Below are 20,563 nucleotides of genomic sequence, written 5' to 3'. Positions count from 1 at the left end.
CAGGTTTTCAGGTTCTTTCTGAAAACCGCCAAAGTAGGGGCCTGTCTGAGATCTTTCGGGAGGGCATTCCAGAGGCGGGGGGGGCCACCACAGAGAAGGCCCTGTCCCGCATCCCCACCAAACGCGCCTGCGACGCGGGCGGGATCACGAGCAGGGCCTCTCCTGATGACCGGAGTGAGCGTGCGGGTTCGTAGACTGTGATGTGGTCACGCAGGTAGGGTGGTCCCAAACCGTTGAGGGCTTTGTGGGTAAGCACCTGCACCTTAAATTGGGCTCGGAAAATAAACGGCAGCCAGTGGAGCTCCTTAAACAGAAGGCTTGACCTCTCTCTGTAATGGGCCCCCGTTAACAATCTGGCTGCTGCCCGTTGGACCAATTGAAATTTCCGAGCCGTTTTCAAGGGCAGCCCCACATAGAGCGCATTGCAGTAATCCAGTCTAAAGGTGACTAAGGCATGGACCACCCCAGTCAGATCAGCCTTAGCGAGGTACGGGTGCAGCTGGCCTTTGCACAAGTCTCAGTTGTGCAAAGGCCCTCCCGGCCACCGCCGACGCCTGAGCCTCAAGCGTGAGCGATGAGTCCAGGAGGACTCCCAAGCTAGGGACCTGTGGCTTCAGGGGGAGTGTAACCCCGTCCAACACAGGTTGCCACCCTATACCCCGGTCTGGTTTGCGATCGACCAGGAGGACCTCTGTCTTGTCGGGATTGATCTTCAGCTTGTTCGTCCTCATCCAGATGGACACAGCGGCCAGGCACTCGTCTAGCACCTGAGAGGCCCCCTTGGAATTAGGTGGAAAAGAGTAGTAGAGTTGTGTGTCATCTGCATAGAGATGGCACCCAACTCCAAAACTCTGGATGACCTCTCCCAGCGGTTTCATGTAGATGTTAAAAAGCATGGGAGATAAAATAGAGCCTTGTGGGACCCCACAGGTCAAAGGCCAGGGGTCCGAGCAGGCATCTCCCAGCTTCACCATCTGGGTTCGTCCCTCCAGGAAAGACCGGAGCCACGACAGAAACGTGTCCCCAAGGCCCATCCCAGAGAGCCAACCCAGAAGAATCCCATGATTGATGGTATCGAAAGCCGCTGAGATGTCCAAGAGGACCAGCAGGGTTACACTCCCCCTGTCCAGTCTTCTACGGAGGTCATCCATCAAGGCGACCAAGGCTGTCTCGGTGCCATGACCAGGCCTGAAACCAGACTGTGCCTGATCCAGGTAATTGATGTCATCCAGGAAGCCCTGGAGCTGGAGGGTGACCACCCGCTCCAGCACCTTACCCAAAAAAGGAAGGTTGGAAATCGGTCTGTAATTGTTCAGCACCGTAGAGTCAAGGGACGACTTTTTTAGGAGTGGGCGAACCACAGCCTGTTTCAAGTTAGATGGAAAAATCCCTTGCTCCAACGATGCATTAATGATCAACACAAACCAATCAACCAACCCCTCCTTGGCAGATTTGATAAGCCAGGATGGACAAGGGTCTAGAGCCGAAGTGGTCGCCCTCACAGCCCCAAGAACCTCCTTCACGGTCTCAGGAAGAACAAGCCGAAAAGAATCCCACAAAATTGGACAAGCAGATGCCTCAGTCACCTCCTCTGGCACTGCGATGAAATTGGAGTCGAGCTCAGGACATATCTGGGCAACCTTGCCTGCAAAGTGGTGTGAGAAATCGCAACACCGAGCTGCTGGGTCGTCAGAGATCCCGTCCACCGCAGGTGGGTGAAGGAGCTCCCCGACAACCCGAAACAGCTGATGACCTATTTGCTGCAGACACTATCCGGGCGGTCGTGAAAGATTCCCTGGCTGCCCGTATAGCCACGGAGTATGCCTTAAGAGAGGCCTTAGCCCGTGCTTGATCAGACACGTCCCGAGATTTCCTCCACTTGCGCTCTAGCCCCCTTCTCGTATGCTTCATCACAGCCAACTCCTCGGTAAACTAAGGAGACGGCCTGTCATGACGCAACGAGATGGGGCGTTCGGGAGCGATTGTGTCTATCGCCCTGGACATCTCCCTATTGTAAAGGTCGACCAAGGCGTCAACAGGGTCGCCAGGTTCCATGGCAGGAAGAACCCCAATATTCCTCAGGAATCCATCTGGATCCATCAGTCTCCTGGGGCGGACCATTTTAATTTGTCCTCCACCCCTGCGAAGGTTGGGGGTCGCAGCGAGCCTAAAGCTGACCAGATAGTGATCAGACCATAAAACTGGAAGGATGTTTTGTTCTTCCACTCTGATCATTCTACTGTCCGCCACAAAAACTAGGTCAAGACTATGTCCAGCCTGATGGGTGGGTCCTGATACAATTTGTGACAGTCCTATGGTCGTCATGGCGGCCATAAAATCCTGAGCTGCGCCATACAAAGAGGTCTCAGCATGTATGTTAAAATCTGCCAACACCACCAAGCGCTGGGAGATCAGGGCCGAATTAGAGACCACCTCCGCTAGCTCAGACAGGGAAGCTACTGGGTCGCGGGGTGGGCGGTACACCAGCAGAAACCCCACACTGTCACGGTTCCCCACCCTCAGGTGGACACACTCAAACCCAGGTGCTTGCGGTACAGTGCATCTGGCCACGGCGATGGATTGCCGAAAGACCACTGCGACCCCTCCTCCCCGCCCCCCTTGTCTGGCCTGCTGATGCACCCCGAAACCCGGTGGCACAGCTGAGTGAGATTTACTCCCCCCCGCTCATCCAGCCAGGTTTCCGTGATGCATGCCAGATCCGCTCTCTCATCCAGAATCAAGTCCTGAATGGCAGAGGTCTTACCATTAATGGATCTGGCATTGATCAGCAGGACCTTAAGACCGAGGGGACTGCCATGGTACCTACCACTTCCTACCTTCTCCAGGGTCGCAAGAACTCTGTTGCGTTTCTCCCTGGGATAATGGTGACCCAGAAGTCTCCTCCCCCACACGACTTGGATGGTGCCCACCTCCTCAGCCCCTCCCCCTACCTGGTTAGAACCTGTGGCTAGTCAACTCTCGGAAGAGGTAAGGCTGGAGTGCAATCTCCCTTAGATGTTAGATAGGGATGCTTCCGATGATGGAGTGGACGGAGAGTCAGCAAATGAGCTAAGTGGACTGAATAGGGGAAGTGTCCCAGGCGAGAAAGAGTGGCTGATTGTGAAGGGACAACTGGGGCAGATGGGGTCACGAGTTGTAGAGGGACAACTGGGACAGATGGGGTCTCGAATTGGTACAAACCAGGAGGGGGGGCCCTAACCGGAGAGCTGTCTGTGGAATTCTCGCGGGGGCCTGATGGAACAGAGCGAGAAGTCACCCCGCTGTCAAGAAGGGGTGAATGAAGGTGTCCACAACTACCCTTCTGATGGTGATGCCCCATTTCTTCAGCTGAGGGGGGAAAGGAAAAGGCGCGAGACTGTTACGAATGGTGGGAGTTGAAGGTTAACGACTGAGGGGAAAAGGAAAGGGCCTGAGTTTGTTAGGAATGGTGGGAGTTGAAGCTGAAGCCACTGAGGGGGGAAAGGAAAGGGCCTGATGCTGTTAGGAATGGTGGGAGTTGAAGCTTAAGCGACTGAGTGGGGAAAGGAAATGGCGTGGGGCTGTTAGGAATGGTGGGAGTTTAAGCTTAAGTGACTGAGGGGGAAAGGAAAGTGCCTGACGGTGTGCGGAATACTGGGAGTGGAATCTGAAGCTTCTAAAGGGGGGAAAGGAAAGGGCCTGATGCTGTTAGGAATGGTGGGGGTTGAAGCTTAAGCAGATGAAGGGGAAAGGAAAGGGCCTGATGCTGTTAGGAATCGTAGGAGTTCATGGTAAGCGGCTGAGGTGGAAAGGAAAGGTCCTGGGGCTGTTAGGAATGATAGGGGTTGAAGCTTAAGCGACATATGGGGGAAAGGAAGGGCCTGAGGCTGTTAGGAATGGTGGGAGTTGAAGCTGAAGCACCTAAGGGGGGAAAGGAAAGGGCCTGAGGCTGTTAGGAATGGTGGGAGTTGAAGCTTAAGCGACTGAGGGGTGAAGGAAAGTACTTGAGGCTGTTAGGAATAATGGGGGTTGATGCTTAAGCAGCTAAAGGGGAAAGGAGAGGGGCCTGATGCTGTTACGAATCGTAGGAGTTCAAAGTACGTGGCTGAGGTGGAAAGGAAAGGTCCTGGGGCTGTTAGGAATGATAGGGGTTGAAGCTTAAGCGACTGAAGGGGGAAAGGAAGGGCCTGAGGGTGTTAGGAAAACTGGGAGTTGAATCTGAAGCTTCTGAAGGGGGAAAGGAAAGTGCCTGAGGCTGTTAGGAATAGTGGGAGTAGAACCTTGAGCATCTGAGGGGAATGAAAATTGCGAGGGGCTGTTAGGAATGGTAGGAGTTGAAGCTTAAGTGGCTGAGGTATAAAGGAAAGGGCCTTGGGCTGTTAGGATTGGTGGGAGCTGAAGCTTAAGTGGCTGAGGAAGGAAAGGACGTGAGGCAGTTAAGAATTGTAGGTGTTGAACCTTATGAGGCTGAGGGGGAAATGAAAGGGCCTGAGGCTGTTAGGAATGGTGGGACTTGAAGCTGAGCAGCTGAGGGGGGAAAGGAAAGAGCGTGAGGCTGTTAGGAATGGTAGGAGTTGAAGAGTAGGTGACTGAGGAGGAAAATGAAAGGGCCACAGACTGTTAGGAATGGTGGGTGTTGAAGCTTAAGCGGCTGAGGAGGGAAAGTAAAGGGCCTGATGCTGTTAGGAATGGTGAGAGTTGAAGCTGAAGCGACAGAGGGGGGAAAGGAAAGGGGGTGAGGCTGTTAGGAATGGTGGGAGCTGAAGCTTAAGTGGTTGAGGGGGGAAAGGAAAGGGCGTGAGGCTGTTAGGAATGTTGGGAGTTGAAGCTTAAGCGACTGAGGTGGGAAAGGAAAGGGTCTGAGGCTGTTAGGAATGGTGGGAGTTGAAGCTGAAGCAGCTGTGGGGGAAAAGGAAAGGGCGTGCGGCTGTTAGGAATCGTAGGAGTTGATGGTAAGCGGTTGAGGGGAAAAGGAACCTGTCTGGGGCTTTTAGGAATGCTGGGAGTTGAAGCTTAAGCGACTGAGGGGGGAAAGGAAAGGGCCTGAGGCTTTTAGAATTGTTGGGAGTTGAAGCTGAAGCAGCTGAGGGGGGGGGGGGGGGAGGGAGGAGCCTGAGGCTGTTAGGAATGGTTGGAGTTGAAGCTTAAGCAGCTGTGGGGGGAAAGAAAGGGCCTGATGTTGTTAGGAATGGTAGGAGTTGAAGCTTAAGCGATTGAGGGGGACCGACAATTTTGTGGTGGACATTTCTGACTCAATGATCAATAGGGGCAGATGGACTTCTAGGAGGGTGGTTTGTGATTTTTTGGCCCAAATTCTATTGAAATGACCATGGGAAATAAGGCTGAAAGCCATAACTTGGCTGCGGATGGCCTACCAGTCACTTGACCGCTCCACTTGTCTTTTAATTACACCGGAAGACAAGTATCTTTCTGAGGTGAAGCACTTATTACTAAACAAAGTTTCAATACAGGGATATCTCCCTTATCTGATCCTCCCTTGATCAGATACTTAATAAGCTTATTCTTTAGCCTTTCCTTAGACTAAAAGAATACTGGCTATGTTTCCCTTATCAGCCTCTCTAGCCTAAGAAACTTCCAGTAGCTTAATCTGGCTTTCCAAAGCCTCGAAACTTTGTTTCACAATTCACTCTCTTTCAGCTACTAATACTTTTTCTCTACCAACTCCTCACCCTCCAATCTTAACTCCCTCACTAACTGTCTGTTTTCAAAACTCTCCCCTCTAGGCTCCTCCCACTTCTCTCTCTGCCGGCTTGCCTTGGTCTCCATGGCAACGCAGATAGAGGATTTCTTCGAAACAGGCCGTTCCACTGTTACTGCAGCCAACACAAACCCATAAATACAGTTTAAATCATGCAAATTATTATTAACTTCCTCACAAGGGGTTGGTTGATTGGTTTGTGTTGATCATTGATGCATCGTTGGAGCAGGGGTTTTTTCCATCACACCTGAAATAAGCTGTGGTTTGTCCACTCCTTAAAAAGGTTTCCCTTGACTCCACGGTGCTGAACAATTTCAGAACAATCTCCAATCTCCCTTTTTTGGGTAAGGTGCTGGAGCTGCCTTCCAGCTCCAGGGCTTTTTAGATGACATCAATTACCTAGATCAGTCACAGTCTGGTTTCAGGCCTGGTCACGGTACCGAGACAGCCTTGGTCGCCTTGGTGGATGACCTCCGTAGAGAGCTGGACAGGGGGAGTGTGACCTTGTTGGTTCTCTTGGACATCTCAGCGGCTTTCGATACCATCAATCATGGTATCCTTCTGGGGCGACTCTCTGGGATGGGTCTCGGGGGCACGGTTTTGTTGTGGCTCCAATCCTTCCTTGAGGGTCGATTCCAGATGGTGAATCTGGGAAATGCCTGCTCGGACCCCTGGCCTTTGACCTGTGGGGTCCCGCAAGGCTCTATTCTGTCTCCCATGCTTTTTAACATCTACATGAAACCGCTGGGAGAGGTCAACTGGAGTTTTGGAGTTAGGTGCCACCTCTATGCAGATGACACACAACTCTACTACTCTTTTCCACCCAATTCCAAGGAGGCCTCTTGGGTGCTGGACGAGTGCCTGGCCGCTGTGTATATCTGGATGAGGAAGAACAAGCTGAAGATCAATTCCGACAAGACAGAGGTCCTCCTGGTCGATCGTAAACCTGACCCGGGTATCGGGTGGCAACCTGTGCTGGACGGGGTTACACTCCCCCTGAAGCCGAAGGTCCGCAGTTTGGGAGTCCTCTTGGATTCATCGCTTACGCTTGAGGCTCAGGTGTCGGTGGTGTCTGGGAGGGCTTTCATACAATTAAGACTCGTGCACCAACTGTGACCGTACCTCACGAAGGCTGATCTGGCCGGGGTGGTCCATGCCTTGGTCACCTCCAGATTGGACTACTGCAATGCACTCTACGTGGGGCTGCCCTTGAAAACAGCTTGGAAGTTCCAACTGGTCCAACGAGCAGCGGCCAGGATGTTAAGTGGGGCCCCTTACATAGAGAGATCAACCCTCCTGTTCAAGGGGCTCCACTGGCTGCCGTTTATTTTCCGAGCCCAATTTAAGGTGCAGGTGCTTACCTACAAAGCCCTGAATGGTGTGGGACCATCCTACCTGCGTGACTGCATCTCCGTCTACGAACCTGTGAAAGAGCATGGTTAAAGCTTACTGCCACCTAATATGTGAGGGAAGCCGGGCAACGATCAATTTCAGCTTAGGAGCTATTTTATAAAGGGACTATTATTTATTTTATAAAGGGCCTTAAATATGCCATCCATTTTTCCTCAACCACATTGAAGTCCTTACAACATCTTTCGAAGGAAATTAGGAACTTTTCTACTCTGTCTTCTTTATTATATCTTGGGAATTTTCTCAAAATATGATCCATAGGGATCTCCTCTGGTCTCTCCTGTATATTCACTTGTGTCTGAGGGAGAGTTAAACGTTGTTTTTCAATTTCTAATTCCATTTTCCGTAATTCAGCCTGCCTAACTCTCTCCTCCGCTTGTCTGATTTTTTCCCTCTCCTCAAACTCCATTTGTGCCCTTTGGGCTTCCATTTCTGCCTGTCTCTTTTGGGCTTCCATTTCTGCCTGTCTCACCCTGTCCTGTGCCTCAATTTCCAATTTCCTTAACTCTAGCTGATATTTGTACTGTAACTCAGACGTAGGAGTTTGGTCTGAGTCTGAGCTTCCCTCTTCTTGATAAGCCTCAACCTCCTTGGTTAATTTGCTTTGCTTCTTAGGCGCCATCTTTGGCTCCAACTTTTACCTCAAGATTTTTCCTTTAGGCGATCTTAGGCACTAAATCAGATGTTAAATGTATCCCGTCGCTTCCCACCAATTGTGAAGGAGTGTGGTTAAAAGCTTACTGCCACCTAATCTGTGAGGGAAGCCGGGCAACGATCAATTTCAGCTTAGGAGCTATTTTATAAAGGGACTATTAATTACAGAAGGCTTTATACATTTAATAGCATAGCGTTTACTGTCCCTGGCTGACTTTACTTCTTATGCAGGCTGTTTGTCTTAAGAGAAACTGTATCAGGCAAGGCTTGAGGAAAACAGTAATAAGTTTATTTTAACAGGAGTATAACATGTTTAACTGTTTCTTCACAAGAGGCACAAATCTTGATTGGTTACATTAGTGAGGTTTCATGAGTAATCTAAGGCACAGACTTCAAGAGGTTTCTATAAGCAGATGTAACTCTTCTGGACAACTGTCCTAAATAAAACAAATAAGCTAAAAGGCTTATTAACAAAATTGGCTCCCAGGCAAACCTTGATTCTTAACTCAGAGTCAATAACCCCCAGTAGTTTTATCACTACCGGGTCCTTTTCTGTAACCCCTTTGGTCACCAATTAATTCCCTGAATCTCCACCCAGAGATTCAGTCTTCCCTATAGCACACCGGCTACAGACACATTCACTGAATCTCCACCCAGAGACTCAGTCTTCCCAGTAGCTCACCAGCTTACTGACTGACTTTCAAAACAGCTGCCCCGTGAAGAGGCAGTTGGCTCCACCCCTGTTGCTATGGCAACCCAGCTAACGCCAAGCCACCATCTCCAACAAAATATATTCCTTCATACTTACCATTTATCAACCACTGTCTAAACAACACATTTATTTATTTATTTAGTACACTTGTATACCGCTAATATCTCAGCCTAAAACGGCGACTCATTGCGGTTTACAACATTTAAAAACAACAATATTCCAATTAAAAATATAAAACACATACATGTACAATACACAGTATTGGGCCACCAATACAGACCAATGCATCTCTTAAATTAAAATCATAATCCAATTTCGTTGTCTGTGATTGCCAGTCCTTGATCAGAGATTTCATCGCATCGGATTAGCCGAATGCTTGCTCAAACATCCATGTCTTGAGTTTTTTCCGAAATACTCACATAAACATGAGAATAAAAGTTCACAGAACTCTACGAACTCACTTCGGTCATCTGGAGAGGCCCTGCTCGTGATCCCGCCTGCGTCGCAAGCATGTTTGGTGGGGACACGAGACATGGCCTTTTCTGTGGTGGCCCCCCGACTCTGGAACACCCTCCTCAAAGATCTTAGACAGGCCCCTACACTGGCAGTCTTCAGAAAGAACTTGAAGACCTGGCTGTTCCGATGTGCCTTCCCAGAATAGGAAATCTCCAATACCAAGTCCCATAAACACTTTATTAAAACTAAAATTGCTGCACATTGCACACTGCACTTGCCCTATAATCCAACATACCTCCTGTCACATCAGCACTTTTAATCCTTTACCCATTACTCTGGCCTGGCCCACTTTTATTGTGTTATAGTGTATTGTTTATTGCTTGCTGTTTATACTGCTTTAATTGTTTTTTATTTGCCATAGGTTTTGTATTGTTGTATTGTGTGTTGAGGCCTTGGCCTTTGTAAGCCGCATCGAGTCCTTCGGCAGATGCTAGTGGGGTACAAATAAAGTTTAATAATAATAATAATAATAATAATAATAATAATAATAAAAAGGAAAGGGCCTGAGTCTGTTAGGAATGGTGGGAGTTGAAGTTGAAGCAGCTGAGGGGGGAAAGGAAAGGGCGTGCGGCTGTTAGGAATCGTAGGAGTTGAAGGTAAGCAGTTGAGGGGAAAAGGAAAGGGCCTGAGGCTGTTAGGAATCGTAGGAGTTCAATGTAAGAGGCTGAGGTGGAAAGGAAATGTCCTGGGGCTGTTAAGAATGATAGGGGTTGAAGCATAAGAGACTGATGGGGGAAAGGAAGGGCCTGAGGCTGTTAGGAATGGTGGGAGTTGAAGCTGAAGGACCTAAGGGGGGGGGGAGGGCCTGAGGCTGTTCGCAATGGTGGGAGTTGAAGCTGAAGTGACTGACGGGTGAACGGAAAGGGCCTGAGGCTGTTAGGAATGGTGGGAGTTGAAGATTAAGTGGCTGAGGGGGGAAAGGAAAGGGCCTGAGGCTGTTAGGAATGGTGGGAGTTGAAGCTTGAGTGATTGAGTGGGAAAGGAAAGAGCCTGAGGCTGTTAGGAATGGTGGGAATTGAAGCTAAAGCAGCTAGAGAGGTAAAGGAAATGGCCCGAGGCTGTTAGGAATGGTGGGAGTTGAAACTTAAATGACGAAGGGGGGAAAGCAAAGGGCCTGAGGGTGTTTGGAATGGTGGGAGTTGAAGATGAAGCTTCTGAGGGGGGAAAGGAAAGCGCCTGAGGCTGTTAGGAATTGTGGGAGTTGAAGCTTAAGCGGCTGAGGTGGAAAGAAAGGGCCCGAGGTTGTTAGGAATGGTGGGAGTTGAAGCTTAAGTGGCTGAGGAGGAAAAGGAAAGGGCGTGAAGCAGTTAGGAATCGTAGGAGTTGAAGCTTAAGTGGCTGAGGGGGAAAGGAAAGGGCTTGAGGCTATTAGGACTAGTGGGAGTTGAAGCTGAGCAGCTGAGGGGCGAAAGGAAGGGGCGTGGGGCTGTTAGGAATGGTGGGAGTTGAAGATTAAGTGGCTGAGGGGGGAAAGGAAAGGGCGTGCGGCTGTTAGGAATCGTAGGAGTTGAAAGTAAGCGGCTGAGGGGGGAAAGGAATGGGCCTGAGGCTGTTAGGAATGGTGGGAGTTGAAGCTTGAGTGATTGAGTGGGAAAGGAAAGAGCCTGAGGCTGTTAGGAATGGTGGGAATTGAAGCTAAAGCAGCTAGAGGGGTAAAGGAAATGGCCCGAGGCTGATAGGAATGGTGGGAGTTGAAACTTAAATGACGAAGGGGGGAAAGCAAAGGGCCTGAGGGTGTTTGGAATGGTGGGAGTTGAAGATGAAGCTTCTGAGGGGGGAAAGGAAAGCGCCTGAGGCTGTTAGGAATTGTGGGAGTTGAAGCTTAAGCGGCTGAGGTGGAAAGAAAGGGCCCGAGGTTGTTAGGAATGGTGGGAGTTGAAGCTTAAGTGGCTGAGGAGGAAAAGGAAAGGGCGTGAAGCAGTTAGGAATCGTAGGAGTTGAAGCTTAAGTGGCTGAGGGGGAAAGGAAAGGGCTTGAGGCTATTAGGAATAGTGGGAGTTGAAGCTGAGCAGCTGAGGGGCGAAAGGAAGGGGCGTGGGGCTGTTAGGAATGGTGGGAGTTGAAGCTTAAGCAGCTGAGGGGGAAAAAGTAAGGGCCTGAGGGTGTTATGAATGGTGGGAGTTGAAGCTTAAGCGACTGAGGGGGAAAAAGAAAGGGCCTGAGTCTGTTAGGTATGGTGGGAGTTGAAGCTAAAGCCACTGAGGGGGGAAAGGAAAGGGCCTGAGGCTGTTAGGAATGGTGGTGGTTGAAGTTTAAGCAGCTGAAGGGGAAAGGAAAGGGCCTGATGCTGTTAGGAATCGTAGGAGTTCAAGGTAAGCGGCTGAGGTGGAAAGGAATGGTCCTGTGGCTGTTAGGAGGGTGGGAGTTGAAGCTTAAGCAGCTGAGCGGGGGAAAAAAAGGGCCTGAGGCTGTTATGAATGGTGGGAGTTGAAGCTTAAGTGACTGAGGGGTAAAAGGAAAGGGCCTGAGTCTTTTAGGAATGGTGGGAGTTGAAGCTGAAGCCACTGGGGGGGGGGGGGGGGAGGAAAGGGCCTGAGGTTGTTATGAATGGTGGGGGTTGAAGTTTAAGCAGCTGAAGGGGAAAGGAAAGGGCCTGATGCTGTTAGGAATCATAGGAGTTCAAGGTAAGCGGCTGAGGTGGAAAGGAAAGGTCCTGGGGCTGTTAGGAATGGTGGGAGTTGAAGCTTAAGCGACTTATGGGGGAAAGGAAGGGCCTGAGGCTGTTAGGAATGGTGGGAGTTGAAGCTGAAGCACCTAAGGGGGGAAAGGAAAGGGCCTGAGGCTGTTCGGAATGGTGGAAGTTGGAGCTGAAGCAACTGAGGAGAGAAATGAAAGGGCCACGGCTCTTAGGAATGGTGGGAGTTGAAGCTGAAGCGACAGAGCAGGGAAAGGAAAGGGGGTGAGGCTGTTAGGAATGATGGCAGTTGAAGCTTAAGTTGCTGAGGGGGGAACGGAAAGGGCCCGAGGCTGTTAGGAATGGTGGGAGTTGAAGCTTATGTGGCTGAGGGGGGAGGGAAAGGGCGTGCAGCTGTTAGGAATCGTAGGAGTTGAAGGTAAGCGGCTGAGGGGAAAAGGAAAGGGCCTGGGTCTGTTAGGAATGGTGGGAGTTGAATCTTAAGCAACTAAGGGGGGAAAGGAAAGGGCCTGAGGCTGTTAGGAATGGTGGGAGCTGAAGCTTAAGTGCCTGAGGAGGGAAAGGGGCATGAGGCAGTTAGGAATCGTAGGTGTTGAAGCTAAAACGGCTGAAGGGGAAAGGAAAGGGCCTGAGGCTGTTAGGAATGGTGGGAGTTGAAACTTAAGCAAGTGATGGGGGAAAGGAAAGGTCCTGAGGCTTTTAGGAATTGTGGGCGGAAACGTCCAGGGGGAATGCCAGGAGACACGTTTGCATTTGGCTTTCACTGCAGGCAAGCAGTCATTCCCGGTAGGCATTCCAGTAGTCATGACAGCATTTAGCTTTCACTGCATCTTTGTTGTCCTCCAGTAACCCCCGTGAACCAGTAGGTTTTCATTACTTCAGGATTTCTTAAGCTTCTTTCCCATCTTTTGGAAAATTCAGAAGTTCAATATAAAGCTTAGCAGGCAACGTCTCTTTAATTCCTGGGTGGAGTGATGTTTGCATTTGACTTTCACTGCAGGCAAGCAGTCATACCCCGGGGGCATTCTAGTTGTCATGTTTGCATTTAGCTTTCACTGCATCTTTGTCGTCCTTCAGTAGGTTTCAACTTACTTGCCTCGAATGAATATCCTCATCAATTTGCATAGTTGTTGCATTTTTAGGTTCCTTTGGGTAATTCATCATATTTCGAAGGGAAATTTCATGCTTCAAGTTGATCAACTGAATTCCTCAGCTCACCAAGTCTTTCTTCCGTAAGATTGGTGGACAACGGATCAATACTATTATCTGCCTGACTTTTGGTTTTGTGGCATGACTCCTGGCCGCAGCAGAGGCAAGCGGAAACTCCCGGGGGAATGCAAGGAGTGACGTTTGCATTTGGCTTTCACTGCAGGCAAGCAGTCATTCCCGGTAGGCATTCCAATAGTCATGTTTGCATTTAGCTTTCACTGCATCTTTGTCGTCCTCCAGTAGGTTTCAACTTACTTGCCTCAAATGAATATCCTCATCAATTTGCATTGTAATTTTATTTTTATGTTCCTTTGCAATGGGTGTGGATTATATGAGCCTCACTCCTCGTTGTTTCTCAGGGCATTCAATGGTGGATTTCAGGACTGCCTGGTTGATTGCTGTGTGTTCCATGTCGTGTAAGTCTTTCTGTGCCCTCATTGTAGTACATATCTCCCCCTGTCAGGGGGTAAGGAACACCCCCACCCCTTAATAGAAAAAAAACCCAAATCAGCCAGGGCCTCTTGTTCCTCTGAGAACATGAGCGTGCGCATCCGTATCCTCAGGAATTGTACATCAGCAAATCAATGTTCCCAACTTGGAGTTTGGCCTTTGAGTCTTTACACATCCTGTGTCATAATCTTAGGACTGCAAAGAAACACTTAGTGCACAATTATTGTGCTCCTGGAGTACTTGTTCCATAACAGCGGCCATTTCACATGTACGTGCGTACTCCCCTTCCTCACATATCCATCAAGCATTTTGTTGCATTCATTTCTACATGTGATCCCTCCCTCTACATTTTCCGTGTGGTACGCGTGCAGTGTTCTGGCGTTTGTCTGCTTCCTTCCCATCGACTCATTCCTGCAACTCCTGGGTGGCGTCGGAATTTCTTACAAAAAAAAATCTTCATATGAGATCTGTCTTCCTAACGTAACAGGTCTATGATATATCCTGAGGGAAATATCTGCCTGGCTTGTGTAGAGCAGTTCTTTTTTTACTGAGTTTCTTCTGGAAGAACCACCACCCTCTGCTCGATGGGTGCTAGGGCTTCTTATTCGTTCCGAGTCTGCCAACTTTTTCTAGTCTCTGCTTTAGTGTTCCGTAGTCCGTCCCCTCTCGAGCTTACCATTGCTTTCCTCTCTTTGAGGGGTGTCTGCTTGTCTGCTGTGTTGTGGTACCCGAATAAAGGCCTGCTGCATACATTTGCCGAAAGGCTAGCTTCTCTTCCTCGTTCCTGCTGTTACTTCATCTTTTCTCTTGAACGATTTTAACCGCCTCATCTACTCCTTTCTTTAGTTCTTTGATTTATTTAATGTTATTATCTGAAATACATAATTGCAGCCTTGGTTCATTAAATTTTTCCAGAAATTGATTTTTACTTTGATTTTCATACCCTGTCCTTCTCTAGACCCAAGGGGGAGTCAGAGGGGTGTCTGCTTTACTGCTTTGTGTATTCCTGCACTCCTCCATGGTGAATCAACTTTACTTCGCCATTGACGGCAGGAGTTTCATTCTAGGGGTAGTTGGGTCGCTTTTTCGATGTCACGGGTTGCGCTGGTGTTGGTGCGGGTAGGTAGGAATCATCCAGTGTTTGCATAGTCAGGGCAGCATTTCACATCGCAGTAATCCCAGGCAGATTCATACTCCAGACATCTTGGTCTCTTCTGTCTCCGGGGAGGTATTGCTTGACTGCTGAGCGGCTCGCAATTCTTTGAAAGCAATTAATCTTCATACGTAGTATGATAACCAGCCGCCGTTGCGCTTCAGGGCTATTACTCTTAATGAAGAAGGGATGGATGTGGCACCTTTCCCCCAAGGGATTGCTTCCTGCCCTCCTATAGGAAATTGGAACTCCCAAAAACCCAAATCACTGTAAATTGCTCAGGAAAACTTTTATTTATCACAACATCATTTCTTCAAACCAATGAGGTGGGAAACATACGTTACAGTCTCAATCAGTACTGGGTGCAAGGGTATTGAAGCAGAGAAGCCTAACCAAGATTCATCTTTCCACAATGGCTGTGAATGCCGGAGCAAACCACAACCCCAGTTCAGATGGACTATGTTTTGAAGACTCAGGATCTTTCTCTGGTGCCAAAAGAACCGCCTTGAAGGTGTTTGGGATATCCTCAATGTTATCCAGAATGATCGGGACATAAAGCATTTATGGATCCAGTGCTGTTTGACCCACCCCCTCCATTGCTTGTCCTCTGTTGTCCTGCATCATGACAATGTGCCTCGTAGACAGATAGCCTACGAATCCTTTGGATGGGAAATCAATGCCTGCCTACTTGCCCTCTGCATTTTGACCGTGTTCCTTTTTCCTTAACCCTGTAGCCTTCCGCCGTTCCAAATGACTTGGAACGGTAAATGAATGCCGTGTTTGATAGTAGCTACACTTCTTAATGATAATTGTCCTTATCCAATGCGACTTTACAGGTATGCAGTGGCTGCCCAGGATTGCCTTTGGGTGCATTCCTATTTTCTCTCAACCTCCTTTTCCTTTTTCCAATGTATTAATTCAGTAATTGAGTAGGGTGGGAGTGTCAGTTTGTCTGCTCTGAGGAGGACAGCTATCGTTTATAGAGGAAGAGAATTAGAGAGATTTTGGTTTGCTGTAGTACTGGCATACAGAGTAGTAGCTTCTGCACATTCAATATTTCTTACAGGACACTTCGTGAGTCTTCTCTTTCCGTTTCGGGGGGAGCGGTGTACCTTTTCCCGCACATGGTTGTGTCGCATTACTCAAATACCCCTAAGCAAGAGCTGTCCTTGTTGGGTGCCTATTCCTTCTCTTCTAGGCAAGGGAACTTTTCCTCCATCTTTCTGTACTTTGTGGTGTCAATATCCAAACTGCTGTTTGGCTGTGTTCTGTGCCTTGCTGTCATTTCACAGTGCTTGTCAGGTGACTTGTCTGCTCCTGAGTGGCTTCGAAAGAAGACATCTTCAATGAGACGTCTTCTACAGGTGTACAAATTGTCTTGTGGGAACTGTCTGCCTGGCTACTGAGTGTAGGCCAGTACTTCATCCCAGACTATCCTTGGGGAGAACCACCACTCTCTACTCTATGGGTGCTACTGCTTCCTATGAAGGTGACTTTGTCCCCTTTTGTTCTTCCACATTGAGCTGCCCTTTCCCAGCTATCTTTTACCTTGCTGTTGACTTACAGGACTGCATGGTTGTCTGCTGTGTGTTGGTGGGCCATTCAGGTCTTGAGCTTATTGTGCCAATGCCCCCTTGTCTGCCTTATTGCTTGTTTTTATGTTATCCTCGATGGTGAGTGGACTTGACTTTGTGGGTGCTGGAAGGAGTTCTGTCCTTGGGGTATTTTTAATGTTCCCTAGATTACATAAGGGGTTGTGCTTCTGTTGGCGTGGTTAGCTACCGTGCAGAATAGGGGAATGGGAGGAGTGATGGGAGGATATAGCTTTGACTTCCTTCACCACCTCTTCAGCACCCTTTTACTAGGATTCAACTTCCTTGGATTCTCCCAGCCACATTTCATTTACGTGCGATCCCTGGGATCTGGTCTGATGTTACCTTTCTCTTTGAATGACATTTTCTCTGCATCGCTGGCATCAGGTTTTTTCCTCTTCCCTTTGACATCCAAAGCAGTGTTGGCTTTCCCTTCAGATGGATCCCCCCAGCTTCCATTGAACAAGACCAGTCCCCTCGCTGTCCATCTCCCAGTGCACCTGCTTTTATTATTCATGTTTACCTTCTTCTCCTTCCTCCATTATATCCCTCCATTATATTCCTCCCAAGCCCCCTTCTTTCTCCATAAAGAATGGATGCAGGCAAACAGTCAATCAGTCAGTCTGTCATTCTGCCCTGTTGGTTTAAGGCATGATGGCCCCTGGGAGGGCTTTGAGGTGCCCGGAATGGTGCGCTGGCCTTCACTGTAGGCAAGCATTCAGTCAGAAACTCACAGGGGGTTAAGGCTTGATGCCACCCGGGAGGGCTTGGAGTTAGTCACACAAGGGGAATGAACCCTTACTATTTCCGCACTGTTTCTAGGAACCTGCAGCCACCCAAAAAAAGAGATTGATTTTGACAGCACTGTTCAGTAGATCACTGTTATCTTGTGTTTTTGAGAACCAGAAATGCCTTGTTATCAGCCCTGTGCCGCACTATATTTCTTCTGCTGTATTGTTCCTCAAGACCAAGTCAGTTCCTTTTGGAAACAGGGCAGTATTATGATCCTTCCTGAGATGCAGTGAAAGCTAAATGCAAACGTCAATCCGGCCACTCCCACCATGGAATGACCGCTTCCTTGCCCCGCGGCCACCCTTACCTATGTCAGACTCATGGAATTAAAGAAACGATGCTTGCTAAGCTGTATATTGAACTTCTGAATTTTCCTAAAGAAGGAGAAGAAGCTTTAAAAATACTGGATTACCAAACACCTACTGGTTCACGGGGGGTGCACTAGCTCAACTGGTTGCATTACATTCTCCTTTGGGAGATGAGGAATAACAGGTGCACTGTGAGATGGACAGCAAGGATACAATGGTCTTGTTCTCCGGAAGATGCAGGGATCCATCTGAGGAGAAGGCCAACACTGCTTTGGATGTCAAAAGGGAGAGGAAGAAACCTGATGCCAGCGATGCAGAGAAAATGTCATTCAAAGAGAAAGGTAACGTCAGACCAGATCCCAGGGATCGCACATAAATGAAAGTGGCTGGGAGAATCCAAGGAAGTGCGGCCAGGCACTTTCAGCAGGAAAGGGGAAGTAAAGCTCGCGTTTGATAGGGAATCCCTGGCCTCAATGGCACAACACACTGCAGTGAAAAGATGCAGTGAAAGCTGTATGCAAACATCACTCCGGCCACTCCTGCCCTTGAATGACCACTTCCCTGCCCCGCGGCCACGCTTACCTATGTCAGACTTATGGAGTTAAAGAAACGATGCTTGCTAAGCTGTATATTGAACTTCTGAATTTTCCCAAAAAAGGAGAAGATGCTTTAAAACTACTGGATTAACGAACACCTACTGGTTCACGGGGGTGGGGGGTGCACTTGCTCAACTGGTAGCATTATATTCTCCTTTGGGAGATGAGGAATCTTCCAAGGGAATTTAAAAAACAATACAAATTAAAGTTTATCTTCAACGACCCATGGAAGTTCTGTGAACTCCTAAACAACTTCCCCTTTTACATAGTGCACCAATATCAAAGGATGAGTACAAGCCATGATGGCTCCGCTCCTGAGTAACGGAGGACCTCCCCACATCACCACCTCTCTCAAGTTCCCAGCAGGAGAAGCTTTGGATCAGTAGGAAAAACTTTCCCTGTAACTGTTATATCTTCAATAACAGTAATTCTTTTTGGAAAACAGAACTATTGTTTTCCAAAAACAATAGAAGTGGTTCACAGAGAGAAATGCATGGCTCCAGCTAATAATAGTTTTTTGGGGGGTGGGGAAGAATGCCTGAGTCATTGCAATGTTTGTCGTTGGGATAGAGATTTGGATTGTACCATGGGGTAAAGCGTCGGGGGGGGGGGGGTTACATAGTTAAAGTGGATTGATTCAAGATTAGAACAATAGTTGTTTCGGTGAGAACCCAATATAGAGAACAGAATTAATGTAGCAGCTGTTCTCAGAAAAATGCAAGGCCCTCCCTTTTTTAACGGTTTTTCTTTATTGATTTTTTCCTGGATTTTTTAAAGGAATTTTGTTTTGTTTTTTAATGAGGTAGTTTATGTAAGTTCTTTTTAAGGTATTTTAGTGTCTTAGATTGACCATTCCTTTGTATGAAGGCAAAGAGCGCTAGCGGGGGGTCACAAAAGTATTGTGTGGTGCCCCATCTCCAGAAGGTTCCCTCTGGTACCCCCCAACCAAAAGAAATCATTACATTCTGCTGGAGCCATGCGTTTCTCTCTGTGAACAGCTGCTACAAGTGGTTCTCTTTCCAATTAGAATTATATTTCTTGAAGATAGATCAGTGTCAGGATAATCTTTTTCTACTGATCAATACCTTTTCTGCTGGGTCTGTGACAGAGTCAGTGGTGTGGGGAGCTCCTCCGCGACTAGGGAACGGCGTCATCATGGCTTCTACTTCTCCTTCGATATTGCTGTTCTCTGGAAAGGGGGAAGTGTCTGGTAGAAATGTCACCATGCAATCTGTGCTCAAGGCCTCCATCTGCCCAGACATTTTGATCTTCTCTCGCACCAATTTTCAGAAGAACAGGAGGCTGCCCATTCCTGTGAGTGAACTTGCAGGACATTAGACCTGCGCAGAAGCATTGCGGCACTGGCAGAGCTGTGCCTCATATTCTAAGGGTTCGCGGAGGTGGAACCCATCAGTCAGGTCAGGGTGCCTTTGGTAATATGTCTCTTGGAGGACGCATGTTTGCCCTGACACAGACTTGGCAATGCTGGCATCATCGGGTGATCATCACCCTGAAGCGCTATGTCATATGCTCTGCATTGGCAGCTTATGCTCTTCAGCTGCTGCCAAGGTCTACAGGCCATCGCATCGAGGAGTTCACGGAATTTCCTCCGGTCGTTGAAGGCAAACTAGATGGTTACAAAAAGACAAAGGAAGCTGTCCTGCTCCTCAAGTAACTGAAAGTCTGGGATGATATCAAAAAGGTCTACGGCTACCTGCGAAAGCAGTACCGCAGGCGCATCCAGCGCAAAGGACTCTGCATTATCTTCAATTAGGATAATGGGATCAGGCTTTCTGGAACATCCCTGGAATTACAGATCTCAATGTAAAAAAGGTGGGCATTTTGAGACTGGCTCCTCGCGGCCATGTTTGACAAATCTGCATTTGGTTAGAATGCGCTTTCCACAAATTGGATGTTTAGTATGGCATTTGGCACTAGCAGAGTAGGCTAAAGAGCAACTACAACTTCAGTTGGTTTCTACTTCCCTGGCTGGAATGATTATCCAGATCCGTGCACGAAAGTACAGTATTGCTTTAGAACCTCCCTGAGAACAACGGTTCAAGGAGGTTCTCAGTAGCTCCAGTGCTCAACAAGTACTATTAATCTGCCAGTCTGGGGGGAACGTGGGGGGTGGGGGGACGTCTGGATTTAGCTTTCAGTACGGTTACATTAAATCTCCGAGTTCATTAGCCACTGGCTGCGTGCTCTGCCCCAACCATCGAGTAGCCTTATACTGAAGGGTGTCCTTCAGGACTGCATGGTTGTCTGGAGGTAATGAGTGTGTTCCCTCCGTGGTCCTCTACCATCTCCAACCTCTCGACACGAGGCTACCATTGTGAGATCAGAGATTATTTTAAAGAAATCCAAAGGAAAGGTTCTGAGGCTGTTAGGGTTGGTGGGAGTTGTAGACCAAAGCACCAGGAGGGTGCAAGTTGGCCATGCCAGATGTACATGCCCGCAGAGAGGCCCTGAGCATCCCTCTGTCGGTGCTCTGCAGTGTGCTGTGCCATTGAGGGCAGGGATTCCCTCTCAAACGTGAGCTTGACTTCCCCATTCCTGCTGTAAGTGCCTGGGGGTTGCCATCCCTTTCTGGGACTGACTGTTCCTTTGCAGTTTGATGAAGTGCCATTGACCCTAGACATATTTTCTCATGCCAGCTTTACATCCCCATCCCTGACCTATACTGTCTCGGTTAGATTGTTTCCGTCCAGGGCAGCCTTTCCTCTTTACCTCCTTTGTCTCCGGGGAGCTACTGCTTGATTGCTGGGTGACTTTGAATCTTTGGGAGCAACCCGCGGAAGACGTTCCATCGCTTTTCTCGAATGAATCTGTGAGGAA

At 48.6% G+C, this 20,563-nt stretch overlaps 1 pseudogene; it reads left to right on the top strand.

The window, feature by feature from the left end:
* The first annotated feature begins 18,880 nt into the window (after positions 1-18,880).
* LOC137095504 (large ribosomal subunit protein uL4 pseudogene) lies at positions 18,881-19,828 on the top strand (annotated as a pseudogene).
* Positions 19,829-20,563: the final 735 nt, after the last annotated feature.

This window comes from Anolis sagrei, chromosome Y (assembly GCF_037176765.1).
Source record: "Anolis sagrei isolate rAnoSag1 chromosome Y, rAnoSag1.mat, whole genome shotgun sequence".
NCBI classification, from domain to species: Eukaryota; Metazoa; Chordata; class Lepidosauria; order Squamata; family Dactyloidae; genus Anolis; species Anolis sagrei.
This window is presented reverse-complemented; position numbering and strand designations above follow the sequence as displayed.